We start from the raw sequence: 13,139 nt of genomic DNA, 5'->3' as shown, positions 1-13,139 counted from the left end.
AAGCCGAAAGTGCACACAGCTCCTTCCTGACAGGTCGCCTCTGTGGGACACACCCTCATGTGGGACACTCCCCTCATGTGGGACACACCCTCATGTGGGACACCCCCCCTCATGTGGGACACCCCCCTTATGTGGGATACCCCTCCTCATGTGGGCCACCACCCTCACGGATATCGGCCCCCCTCACGGACAGCGCCCCCCACACCTTTCCCTGGGCACACTGACCATTCCATTGTTCTTCGTCGTCGTCAGAACCCGCGTGAAGCAGGTAACTGACGTTTTGACGCTCCATGGCGGGACTGCTGTCGAAGGCGCTCGCTCACTGGCTGGCTAGCGGCCCGCTGTCCGTTATGCGTTTGAAGATTCTGAGAGGGAGCCCCCTACAGTTCCGGAAGTAAGGCCTCTCTGCCCGCGAGGGCTAGCTTCCGGTTCCCGCGCCCCACGGTCTATGCTAGCATGTGCACGTTGAATCCTACGACCCTTGGCGTGCGGTCCTGACTTCCGGTTGACTCCTGTTGCTATGGGCTGAGGCCCTGAGGTGCAAAAGGGGGGGGGGCGTGTGGAGCTGCGGTGAGCTGGATGTGTTTCCGGGGAAGGCCTGGCACCTGGGCAAGCGGGGTGTAGGGGGGACTTCCAAGTTGTAGCTTCATGCGTCCTTTCGCCCTGGTGGATTATCTTCTAGGACACGGATGGCGGTCAACCAGGGGAACACATTTCCTAGGAGTAAGTGGCGCATACACGCCTTTATTCGCGGCACTCGGGAGGCTGAGGCAGGAGGAGCTCTGGGAGTTCAAGCGCAGCCTGGTAGACAGAGCGAGTGCCGGGACAACCAGAGCTGTTACACAGAGAAACTCTGTCTCAAAAAACAAAGCAAGCAAGCAAACAAACAAACAAACAAAACAAAAACAAAAACAAAACAAAAACCAAAAGAAGAAAAGGAAAACAAAACAAAAAAAAAAGAGAGAGAGAGAAAAGAAAAGATCCCCCTGTAGCTCTGGAGGGCTGGTGAAAAGGTGAGGACACTATTTCTTGGTCTAGTGCTCCACATTGCGTCCCTGGCACTTGGCGGAGAACAGATATGAAGCTCGCGCGTTTATCTGGGAGGGTCTCTTTGGATTTGCACAGAAAGTGAGGTTAGAGACTGTGGTGCTTCCATGCTCGGCCTTCCAGGAGCTTGGGCAGAGGAGAGGGCTCAACTTCACCAGGGCTGCTGAAGAGGGGGGTTTCATAGTACTGCTCAGACTTGATAAGTGCTGGTAACCTCTGTGAGAATTGTCTCACCTGCGCTGAGGTTCCTAAAGTTCTTTCCAACGCTCGCATGCGCGCGCACGTGCACACACATACAGAGGCACGCATGCACACACATGCACGTGCTCGCGCGCACGCAGGCACGCGCGCGCACACACACACACACACACACACACACACACACACACACACACACACACACACACACACACACACACACAGACACTTCTAATGTCTTTTCTGAAAGATCTAAGTGTGAAGAGCAGGCCTTTATACCCTGGTCTCCATCCCAGAACTGTCAAGCAGCCCCTTCGCTGGCATGTGGTCAGACTGGTTCCCCGAAAGCCAGCTCTTTTCAACATGTTGTGGTCACTCTTAAAATAGAAAGGGCCCTCAGGTATTAGCATGTGCCCAGGCAGTTCCTATTTTGGGGTGGGAATATTCTGGAGCCCTGGTGCTGAAATTCTTCTAGGATAAGACTTACCTCACAGATCTGGTAACAGCCTCACCACCAAATCTGCACATGTATGTTCCTGCCCATTGTCTTTGCTGTACAATCTGAATGTGCTGGTGGTGATGTGTCCAGGGGCCTGAGAATTGTTTTTTCTGTTTCTGGCTGTGATGTAGCTCACTTTTCAGTCTTTCCCTAACATGTGTACAGCCGTCCATGGTTAACCTGGATGGAGTGCTGAAGAAAACAAGTGTGATGAGCCAGTGTTTCCATGCCTGTTATCTGAGCCCTTGGGAGACTGAGGCAGGGTAATCAGCTTTTCAAAATCATCTTCGGCTACTGACTGAGTTGGAACCAGCCTGCAATGCATATGACTATGTCTCACAAACAAGGCATTCATTTCCTTTTATCATTTCTCATTTTTCTATTTACCTGTCAAGCTGTGAGCGATGGGCCTGATTTATTCATTTATCTCTTTATTTATTTTTATACTTTTACTGTTTGAGAATTGCATCCATGCATATAATGCAGTTTGACCAAATCAACTCCACACCACTTTCCCCCAATGCTTCCCTTTTCCCTCACTACTTTTCTCTACCAATTTCATGTTTTTATAAAACCCACTGAGTCTGTGTATATATGGACACACGACTACTATCCATTGGAACATGTATAGACTCCTCATGGCCATATCACTAAAGAACACTGACTCTCCTTCCCCCAGAAGCCACCAATGGCCAGTAGTTCTTCCATTTGTGTGGAACCACAAGGGGCCCTCCCCAGTTCATGCTAGCATTTTGTCTGGCTTTGTCCTGTGCAAGTCTTTTTCTTTTAAACTTCTTTATTAAATCTTTGGGGGTTTCACATCATGCACCCCAATTCCATTCAACTCCTGGTCCACCATATCCCCCTCATCTCTGCTGTGCCCCCCAAAGAAAACAAAACAAAAGAAACAAGCAAGCAAAGAAAAGCAAGAACAATCCCCCCATAAGCCAAAACTACAAAAAACACATCAGGAACAGAAAAAATCTCTGCTTCTCCTTCTCTCCTGCCTCCATCACCTCTTTATCCATCCTGATGACACTGGAGGCTGCAGTGTGTCATACAGTATACTCCTATGTCCCATCAGCTTGACTGGTAACTGTCCATTGCAATAAGTCACTGGTCTGGTTTAAGGCCTCTAGTTCTGGTACACCATCATCACTGGATCCTCACCAGAACTCTGGGGTATCCTGTGGCCACCCCTTGTCTTGGAGATCTTGTGGGTATTGTTCCACAGGACCAGCCCCTTCACAAGCTCCATCAGGACCTAGATGGAGTAGATGCTTGGATGGGTAAATCTAATGCAACTTGTAGGCCTGGGTGTTTGTTAGCCAGGCAGGTCATAGTGAGACACTGGGGCCTCCTACCTCAAGTGCAGGGGTAGAGTAAGCTCCCTTACATGCATGCCCTCCAAGTAGGTTCATTCTTGCCTTTGGTGAGTGGTGGGGGCCTTCTCTCCCAAGTGCAGGGGCCAGCTCTCTTGCTGAGTGGCCAGTGACAGGCAAGGCCAGCATTCCCAGGGCAGTGAAGGGCAGGGCCGGCTCAGCATGACCCCCTAATTTCATCTCACAGGGCTCCTAAAGCCTCTTGCAGTGACACTGGCCACAGACATCAACATAGACTCCAGCTACAGCTGAACCACAGATCCAGACATGGCCCTTGGCAGCAGCTTGGGCCTGGATGACAATCTGGCTCTGGGTCGAAGGAATGGCCTCTCAGGTGGGAATGGTCCAGGCAGTTGTGTGGCCACTGGACACCACCAAGGCCTCAGATTGCCACCCCAACCCTGTGCTCTGTGTGACATTGGTGGCAATACGGGACCCAGACTTCAACTCAGACCACACCCATGGTAGGACCATGGACCCTAACATGGTTCTCAGCAGCAACTGGGTCTGGATGTCACCACTGCCCCAGCAGCAGTATGGCTCTGAGACACTAACTTGGCCCTTGATCTTAGGTGTCTCTGTGGCCTTGGATGGTAACAGGAGCATCATCCCAGACTCTGGCTGCAGGAGGGTCACGGACTATGACATGGCCCTCAGCTCTGTGCAGGTCTTTTATAAGCAGCCACAGTTGCAGACTGACTTCATAAAAGCAATGGCCCTTTTGAGTACTTTCTGCTTAACTTCAAGCCCCAATTTTAAACTGGGTTTTTGTTTTTTTGGTGTTTAGTTTTTTTTAGTTCTTTGTATGTTCTAGACCCCAAACTTTTGTCAGACATATAATTGGCAAATTGTTTTTTGCATTCTGTACCCTGCCTTTTTACCAGAGGACATTTTCCTTCACTGTGCTAAAGTCTTTTAGTTTCATGAGGTTCTATTGGTCAGTTGTTGGTCTTAATGCCCACACCACCCAGGCCTGTTCAGGAAGTAATTTCCTGTGCTAGCGTGTTGAACCATATTTCTCCCTTTCTCCTTCATCAGCTGAAGGGGATTAGGTCTTCTGTTGATGGCTTTGATCTATTTGGAGCTGAGTCTTGTGCAGGATAAGAGACAAGGAAGTGAGGGGTCTGAGCAGAGTAGTTAAGTGTAAGTGGCCAGGGCATCAGTCTGATGGAACAGCCCCTGAGTCATTTCAGCTTTGCACAGGTGGGTATGTATGTCCACTGCATGACTAATTCAACCACTTGAGGGCTAAGAGATAAGGGAAAAATGCTGGTGGCCACGTTAGAGGAGCAGCAAGTAGCAATTGAAGTTCTGGAGATTGGCACACCAGGAAGCAAAGCTTTGATGGGTGAATCTTGGTTAGGCAAGGCCCCTGAGGGCTTTGGCCCCATAATGTCTCTTGCTACTGCTGTGCCTTTACAAGTTTGCTGCAGTCATTTATCTCTGATGTCTGGTGCGGTGTGAATGGGTGTGGGGGAATCCCCACTGCCTGTAATGTACTGTGATTATTTCATGGAAATATCCTGTCCTACTAGGCATTTTTTTTTACCTGTGGATTATTATGAAGATGATTTCCTCCTAATCTGTACTGTTTAACTAAAATGATTTTATATAGTAATAGTGTCAGTTTAAATAGGATTTTAATGATTGAGGGTCTTTAATAAATACAGTAAGGAATTATGATAGAGGTTAGCTTAGTGGGAAAGGCAAGATATGGTGTTGCCCCCACACTTGAAAATAAGAACACAGAGGACAGAAAATAAGAACAAGGAAATGTCACACAGCTAGTTTCTCTTGAGGAGCTGTATAGACTGTGGCTTAGGTTAATGATTAAGAAAACCAATTGAAAAAAAAGAAAAACAATTGCGTCCCAGAAGCCCAGTTAGCTCAAGTTCTTTTAATCTTAATGTTGAGAGACGTGTTTATAGGTTTCAGTGGGTATCACAGCTAAAACAAAGCTTTAAGTAATGACTTAAGTTTAAGCTAAGATGTTTTTGTTAATGGCTTTGAGGTAGAAAAACTTGGAAAATAATTTAAACTTTAGAAAGGCATACTTATACAGCTGAGGTCAGGGAGCAGGAACAATGACAGCCTGGCTGCTGATGTGCCTTTCTTGCTAGGATGGGTTGATAACTAAAGGTGATGATTAATTCCTTGTACCCATTTCTGCCCTCATATATATATACATATATATATATATATATATATATATATATATATATATATATATATATATATGTGTGTGTGTGTGTGTGTGTGTGTGTGTGTGTGTGTGTGTATATATTTACTCTTGATGAGTGGATACACATCCTGAGGATTTAAAGTAGAGCTCACTGATTTAGTGTGTGTGTGTGTGTGTGTGTGTGTGTGTGTGTGTGTGTGTATTTAGGCTTGTGGTTCTTTTTTTTTTTCGAGACAGGATATCTCTGTGTAGCCTTGGAGCCTATCCTGGCACTTGCTCTGGAGACCAGGCTGGCCTCGAACTCACAGAGATCCTCCTGCCTCTGCCTCCTGAGTGCTGGGTTTAAAGGTGTGCGCACCAACACCCGGCTGCTTGTAGTTCTTTTAAGATTCCTTAAAAAATTATCTTCTGAGACAAGCAATAAGGAGTTTGATCCTTCTTTGTAACCGCAAAATGCAGACTGCCAGAAAAAAAAAACTGGCTCAGAAAAACACCCTGTTTGTTTACACTGTTAAATGATAATAAGTTGCTTGGATATGAATGTATGTGGGTTTTTGGGATAATTTGTTTTTCATCCATACTATGTAATTATGTAAGGGAAATGGGGAGTATGGTTTTTCACCTGAAAAATAGAATATAACCACATTGTAATTTTATATTGCTTGAGAAATTTTGTTGGGAAAAATAAGGTGTAAGGGGGGAAAAAGACAAGAGAGAACAGACAAAAGATGATAGAAAGACCCTAAGAATGTGAGTATGTGAGTGTGTGTGTGTGTGTGTGTGAGAGAGAGAGAGAGAGAGAGAGAGAGAGAGAGAGAGAGAGAGAGAGAGAGAGTGCAAGAGAATTAAGTTTATTCCCTCAGATAGAAAAGTCAATTGAGTCATTGTTTTGCCGACTCCGTGGTTCCCCCTCAATTCCCAAGATGATGAAGGCTGGTCCTCATGGCAGTATTAGGAAAAAGACATCCCGATTCTATTCAATGTCCCTCTGCACCATTAGTAACCGTAGAAAATGACAGACAGTTGTGTGGCTGCCACCCCGAGCCACAAGACTGTACAAAATAATGAAGTACACTGGGTGTTTCTTGAAATTTTAAGTAGTGTCTAAACTGAATCAGGAACTATTTAAGAAATTGCAATTAAATATTAGTCTGTTTCTGAAACCTCAAGAACTCTATAATTTAGAAATATACCTTTTAAAGTGTCAGTAAGCTCCTCTTAGGGAGAAAATTGTGTTAGGAGTGGGTTCCAAGAGAAAGAAGCCTCCTTAGGGTCTAGGCGAGGCGAGTCTTCTGTTCTGTTAAAGCAGCAGGACCACTAAGAGAGCAGCTGCTAATGCCCCTGTAGTCCCAACAGAAATAAAAGACAGTAAACAAATCTGGGAGTTGCCTAAATGAATGCACTTTGTTGTTTCCTAAGAATCCTGTGAGGAGCCTTTTGGAAAGGTTCTCTCAGGGTCCGTGGTGGGTATGAAATCCCAGGCCAGGCAAGAGCCAGCTCCTTCCGGGTAAATGCTGCCTCTCCCAAGGGATACTCCATGTCCCTGTTGCACATCTGTGGTCAGGGAGAGGATAAGGACATCACGATAGAGGACAAAATAATGTGTGGGTCAGTGTAAGCATACTACACCACGTGACAAGCTCCTGTGATGTAAGAGGCTCACTGATGGTCACTCAGGGATGTCATCCAGAGGAGATGTTGTCTTTTTCTTTAAATGGCATTTCCTCCATAACTCCCATACAAACCACACGAGGACACAGAATCAAATGAATTGTCAATCTATTTATTCCAAACACAACTTCTTTTTTTTTTCATTGTGACTGACAACCAAATTTATTCAACCATTCCCTCAGCCAGTGAATTTACAAGACCATCAATGCACAAATAATTTACTTGTAAACAGCCCACAAATAATGCAAACACAACTTCTTAGGGCAGAAAGAGATAATAACATGTGGGGATCAAATATGCATCTGCAAGTGTCCCCTGCTCAACGGGGACACACTAGGTCTCCTGCACCATCTTCAGGGAGGGGTGGACTCTGACTCAGGAGGAGCACGGCTTTGCCCTGAAGGATTCTGCTCTCTCCAGAATTTCTCTCTCTTCTTCTTGAACCATCTCTACAATGAGAGGAAGAGGGATTTGTTCAGTTGCGTAATTGGATATCATCACAAAACACAACGTGTAACCTTAGCAGCCCTCTACAATTTAGATTGCACAGAAGAACCGGCTGTCCCACTGCTCCAATTCTGTGAGGAGCTGAGGGGCTGACACAGGGTCCAGCGCTTTCCTAGAATATGGGAGGCCCTGGTTCCCACCCCAGCACTGCAGAATAGTCCCTGGACAAATGTGCAAAGGTTGCAGGCCCTTTCCCCCTCTCTCCTGTAGTGCACACTGGAGGAAGTAAGCAGCACTGTCAGGCAGATGAACCAGCGTGCTTCAGACAATTATAATGCTGGCTGCCCTTATCTGTGTGTCCTCACCAGGTGCTTCAAACAGCAGGAGGACCGCACCTTTGGACTCTGTGCTCGCCCATTCCCAACAGTCTCTGTTTAACCAAGTGTACTCCAGCTTTATGAGGGTGGGGATCTGACTTAACTATCCATACACTCAAATTGCCCCGGTAAGGATAGAATTTATGTGTAGTTTTTAGTATTTCAAATAGTCTAGGATCATGGAAACCTAGCTACACCAATTTGTGTCCTTTATATCTCATAACTCCAGAGAGATGTCTCCACAGAGAAACCCTACCTACAGGATAACAGCATTAAAACACTGGAATATATGTTTACCCACAGATAAATATATTATTAACACTGAATGGAAAGAAGACCTAAAAAGGAAAGGAACATGACTTGCTCCTAGGTAAGGTGGAAGACACAGTTTATAACACACACTTGGGAGCACATAGCCAGAGGCAAGGCCATCGGGGAGATTCCAGAGTGGATGAGACAAGACGGATCTGGGGCATGTGGAGTAGAGGCAGGAGATAGGGGAAAAGGAGCCAGTGGTAGAGAGACCCAGACAGCTGTTGCAGGACAGATATCAGAAATGCCAGTATCTAAGGTGGATAAAATATCATAGTGACAAGAATTTCCATCCAGGACATCCCCAAGGGGAATGAGAAACTTGTCAGAGAGACAAATGTTCCAAATCAAGAGCAAAGGTGCCCCTTGTCCCTGTGATTGGAGAGAGTATGGCTGACAGGAATTCCTGGCACACAGGTATGGCTTTTGTAGTAAGAGCAAAGAAAGCAGGCAGTGTGGGGTAACACTTACCCAGGGAATGAGAGAGGATAGATCAGGAGAATAGGGATATGGCCATTTGGTATTATCCGGCTAGAGGCCTAGCCAGCCAGAGGAGTAGACAGCCTGAGGAGTAGCTAGCCTGAGAGGTAGCCAGCCTGAGGAGTAGCCATCCAGAGGAGTAGCAGACCTGAGGAGTAGCCAGTCAGAGGAGTAGCCAGCTTGGGGAGTAGACAGTCAGAGGAGTAGCTGGTCAGAGTAGTGGCTGACCAGAGGAGTAGCCAGTCTGAGGAGTAGCCATCCAGAGGAGTAGCTGGCTGGAGGAGCCAGAGACACATGTACAGAATGTAGAGATGCACACATGGAGGGCATAGCATGCCAGAGACCACAGGGTCGGGAGCATTGGTTGGAAAGCAGGCAGGGAAGCAGCAGCTGAAGAACAGGGCACTGGGAATGGTAATCAAATGTTGTGAGTGGCCGAAGCCAGCAGAAACATATGATCTGCACACACCTTAGGAGACTTGGGTCAGCTGCTTGGCTAGGAATGGCTGAGTTCCCTAACAGGGAGCTCATTTGTGCCATTCCCAGGTTTCAGCACCAGGCAAAAAAATAAGTAAATAAATAATAAGGAAGGGCATAAGACTGGTACAGGAGTTTGGCAGTAGGTGAATGAAAGAAAAGAAATAAAAAGGAAAGGAACATTGCTGGTCCTTGATGTGATGCATAAGGTTTATTACAGATACATGGGAGAACATAGGCTGAGGCAGAGTTGGAGGCATCCAGGGAGTCCAGAGTGGACATGAGCAGTCTGGGCTGCCTCATGTGACAATAGCAGGGAAGGGAATGGAGAGGGGAGGGAAGGGAATCAGGTGCAACACCCAGAGAGAGGAGACAAATTGCCAGGTAAAGAAAACGGTTTAATTAAATAGGGAAAGGCACTGTGGGGAGGGCAGCACAGCCACTGAGCTAGACAACTTTAGCGTGGCATGGGGTATGCCAGCCAGGATCGCCCTGTAAGAGATAAGGACCTTGGGTGAGGGAGAACCTGGTGGCCTGGCCTGTTTGATGTTTAAGTAGACGTATCCTTAGTCATCTGTCCCATGTTTGGGCCCTGACAAATACAGCTATTAACACATATAATGTTTACACATTTTGTAAATTATGTATATCTATAATTTACAGACAGGATACTTGTATGTGCAACACACATGTGTTTAAGGAGTGAAGGTAGCTTCTTCCCAATCTGTGTTCCCTAGGAAGCTGGATTCCAGTTGAAATGTGTCCCATCTGAATAGAGGAGCTTCTGGTTTTATTTTCTACCCACAAAGACCACAAAGCTTCAAAATTACTTCGAGTTGCCTGCAGAGATGGCCCAAGGAATAAGGGCAGTTCCTGTTCTTGTGGACCTGAATGCAATACCCAGTTCCCATGACTGGTGGCTGACACTCATTTGTAACTCCAGCTGTGGGGCATCTAATACTCTCTTCTGCTTATATATGTACATGTAACACACACACACACACACACACACACACACACACACACACACACACACACACACACACACACGGTCTCCACACCACAAATACCTTACAAGAAATCTTTTCTAAGTTGTTTTTGAGACAAGGTAAGATCAAAACAACACGGAACCTACAATGACAGGACAAACATTTCCAAGACCTGAGGAATGTTCTTAAATGGCTGTGTTGCCAAAGGACCTTTTGTGGGTTACTCACTTGAAGTTTGGCTTCAGTCACGCCCATGGTCCTGGCCAGATGTTTTCTGAGGGTAAAATGGCAGATGTTCAGTATTTTCATCGCAGATAAAATAGGGCCCTTAGTGAAATTCCAACCTCAGTCCCCTGACCTCTGGGACAGTCACTTTCTACGGTGATTTTAATTCATCAGAAAGATGCTATCAATAGACTAAAACATAAGCACCCAGCTAAAAACTAATATAAAACGCCAATATAGACAGCAAGCATGTCAAATAAATGCTCCTACCATTTGGTGTGAGGAGCATATTGCTGCCTCAAACAATGACAGAATACAAATGCACACAAGAAATTCCTGTGTGAGGGTCTTCGCCATGGAGGAAGGAGAAACACAAAAGAAGATGGAAATTTCTTGGAAATTACCAGAAGATTCCTAAAGTTCATAAATGGCATGTTATATCCACTTCATGTAATGTGTGTGTGTGTGTGTGTGTGTGTGTGTGTGTGTGTGTGTGTGTGTGTGTGTGATGCTGCATTTTAGGTCACAGTGTATGTGAGGAAATCAGAGCATGGCTTCTAGGACTTGGTTCTCTCTGGGACCCAGGCCAGGATGAGCCTTCATCTGCTGAAGACCTCCCAGGATCAGGAAATGAAATGTTAAAATCACATCAGACACAAAATGAATGCTAGAAAACCTCATTGAGGGCCACAGAGTCCTGGATGCCAGCATGAGAGAGTTTTAAGTAAGAGCTTTTCTGAAAGTTAGAGCCCATTCTGGGCTGCAGAGTGTGATCCTGCAGAAGAAATTCAGACGACAAGAAAAAAACAAAAAACGAAACCCAGGCCTAAAAGACCAACACCACCAAAGGGTCTCCTGGGGACTGAGCTGTCTATACTCACTTAAGTGAGGGTGACCTTGAATGTGTGACCTGGCTTCCTCTACCTCCAATTACTGGGGCTACAGGCACACCTGGTTTGATAAATATAGTTCATTTTCTCTGTGTTGAGATATTTTGTCTGTAGCTCAGGCCTCCCAGGAACTCACCACTGTAGCCCAGGCTTGGCCTCCCATTAGAAGGATCACATCTGAAAGCACCATGGCCACCCAACACTGAAGTTTATCTATACAGACAACTTTCTTTGAGGAGGGTGCAGAAATTTTCAGAAAATACCAAAAACAGTAATTAAGAGAAACGTGCCGATGTGTTTACAGCTAGAAAAATAGGAAGCCAAAATATACATGATGTACAAATGTATCAATATTATAAACAAAGGCAGAATCCTGTGTTATTCCAACCACATCCCAGGGTTCTCAGGCTTGTGTCAAGTGGACCTTACTTAGATCAACAGGCACTGGCCGAACATTTCTACTTGTTCCACCTAAATACTACACGAGAAGACCTCCACTCCCAGTTTGCACAGCTCCCACTCCCATCGAGGACCCTAGGACACCTAGGCCGGGGTCCTACAGGGTGGAATGTGAGCGTGGCTTTTAGTTCTAGAGGGCAGATGGGTGCAGGCAGATGAATGTGCTTGCCAGCCAGCGTGAGGGGGTGAATTTTAGGCCAGGACACACATTCTGGGAGGCGAGAACCAAGTCCTTCAAGCTGTCCTCTGACCACCAAGTATGAGACACAGCTCCCCCACTACACACACCAACCAAGACAAAAGAAAGCTTCAAACTGTAACCTAAACTCTTCAATCCATGAAGGACAGCTGCCAGCGAGCCACAGGCCTCTCTGTACCAGCTTGTTCCCTCCTCAAAGGACTGGAAGCCAAATGGTCTGCTTACCCTTCTTCAGAATTTAGTGATTTCTTTGGTAACACTGTTCCTGGTCTTGCAGGAGCAGTCTCATAAACCTGTCACGGAGGATGCCGCGGGCCATCAGTGCTGGCACAGGCTGGACATTAGGCATTGAAACTTGCATATTCTGCACATTTGGCATTCTAACTGCCCCACGCCGTACACGGGGTGTTGTAGGTGGCACAGGACGCACAGGGGGCATCATAAGTGGCACAGGCTGAAAATGGGGCATTGCAGGGGGCATAGGCTGGACAGGGGGTCCCATAAGTGGCATAGGTTGCACATTGGGCACCATCCCTGGTATAGGCTGTACATTGGGCACTGTAATTGGTATGGGCTGTACACAGGCCATCCTGACTGGCATAGCCTGTGTATCAGGCACTGGTATGAGTGGTATGCTAGACACCTTAACTCGTATAGGCTGTACATTGGGCACAGCAACTGGCATAGGATGGACTTGAGAGAGAGCAACAGGCATAGGCTGGTTCTGGGGCCCAGTGTTTGGCAGATGCTGGACATGGAGTACATTAACAGGCATAGGCTGCCTATGGGGCACATTGATTGCCATAGGCTGTACATTGTGTACATTAACAGACATAGGGTGTCTCTGGCGCACAGCGATTGACATAGGCTGTGCGTTGCGTACATTAAGAGGCACAGGCTGTCTCTGGCGCACAGAGATTGGCATACGCTGCATACCAGGCCTTGCTGGTGGCATAGGCTGTGCACGGGGCATCATATGCGGCATACGCTGTACTCTGGGCACAGGCCCTGGCACACGATGTACATTACGCCCTCTAACTGGCACAGACTGCACATTGGGCATCATAAGTGGCATAGGCTGTGCATGGGGAAAGGTGCCTGGCCCAGACGGTATATGGGGCATCCTAACTGACATAGACTGCACAGTGGTCACATTAATTAGCATAGACTGTACACAGGCCACCCTAACTGGCACAGGCTGTGCACGGCGCACCATGCGGGGCATACGCTGTATGCGGGGAACTCTAGCTGGTACAGGTTGCACACGACATACTGTACGTGGCAGAGGCTGTACAAGGGTCTCCA

The sequence above is a fragment of the Cricetulus griseus genome, chromosome X, assembly GCF_003668045.3.
Source record: "Cricetulus griseus strain 17A/GY chromosome X, alternate assembly CriGri-PICRH-1.0, whole genome shotgun sequence".
NCBI lineage: Eukaryota > Metazoa > Chordata > Mammalia > Rodentia > Cricetidae > Cricetulus > Cricetulus griseus.
The sequence above is the reverse complement of the archived record's forward strand: the minus strand, read 5'-3'. Positions refer to the sequence as shown.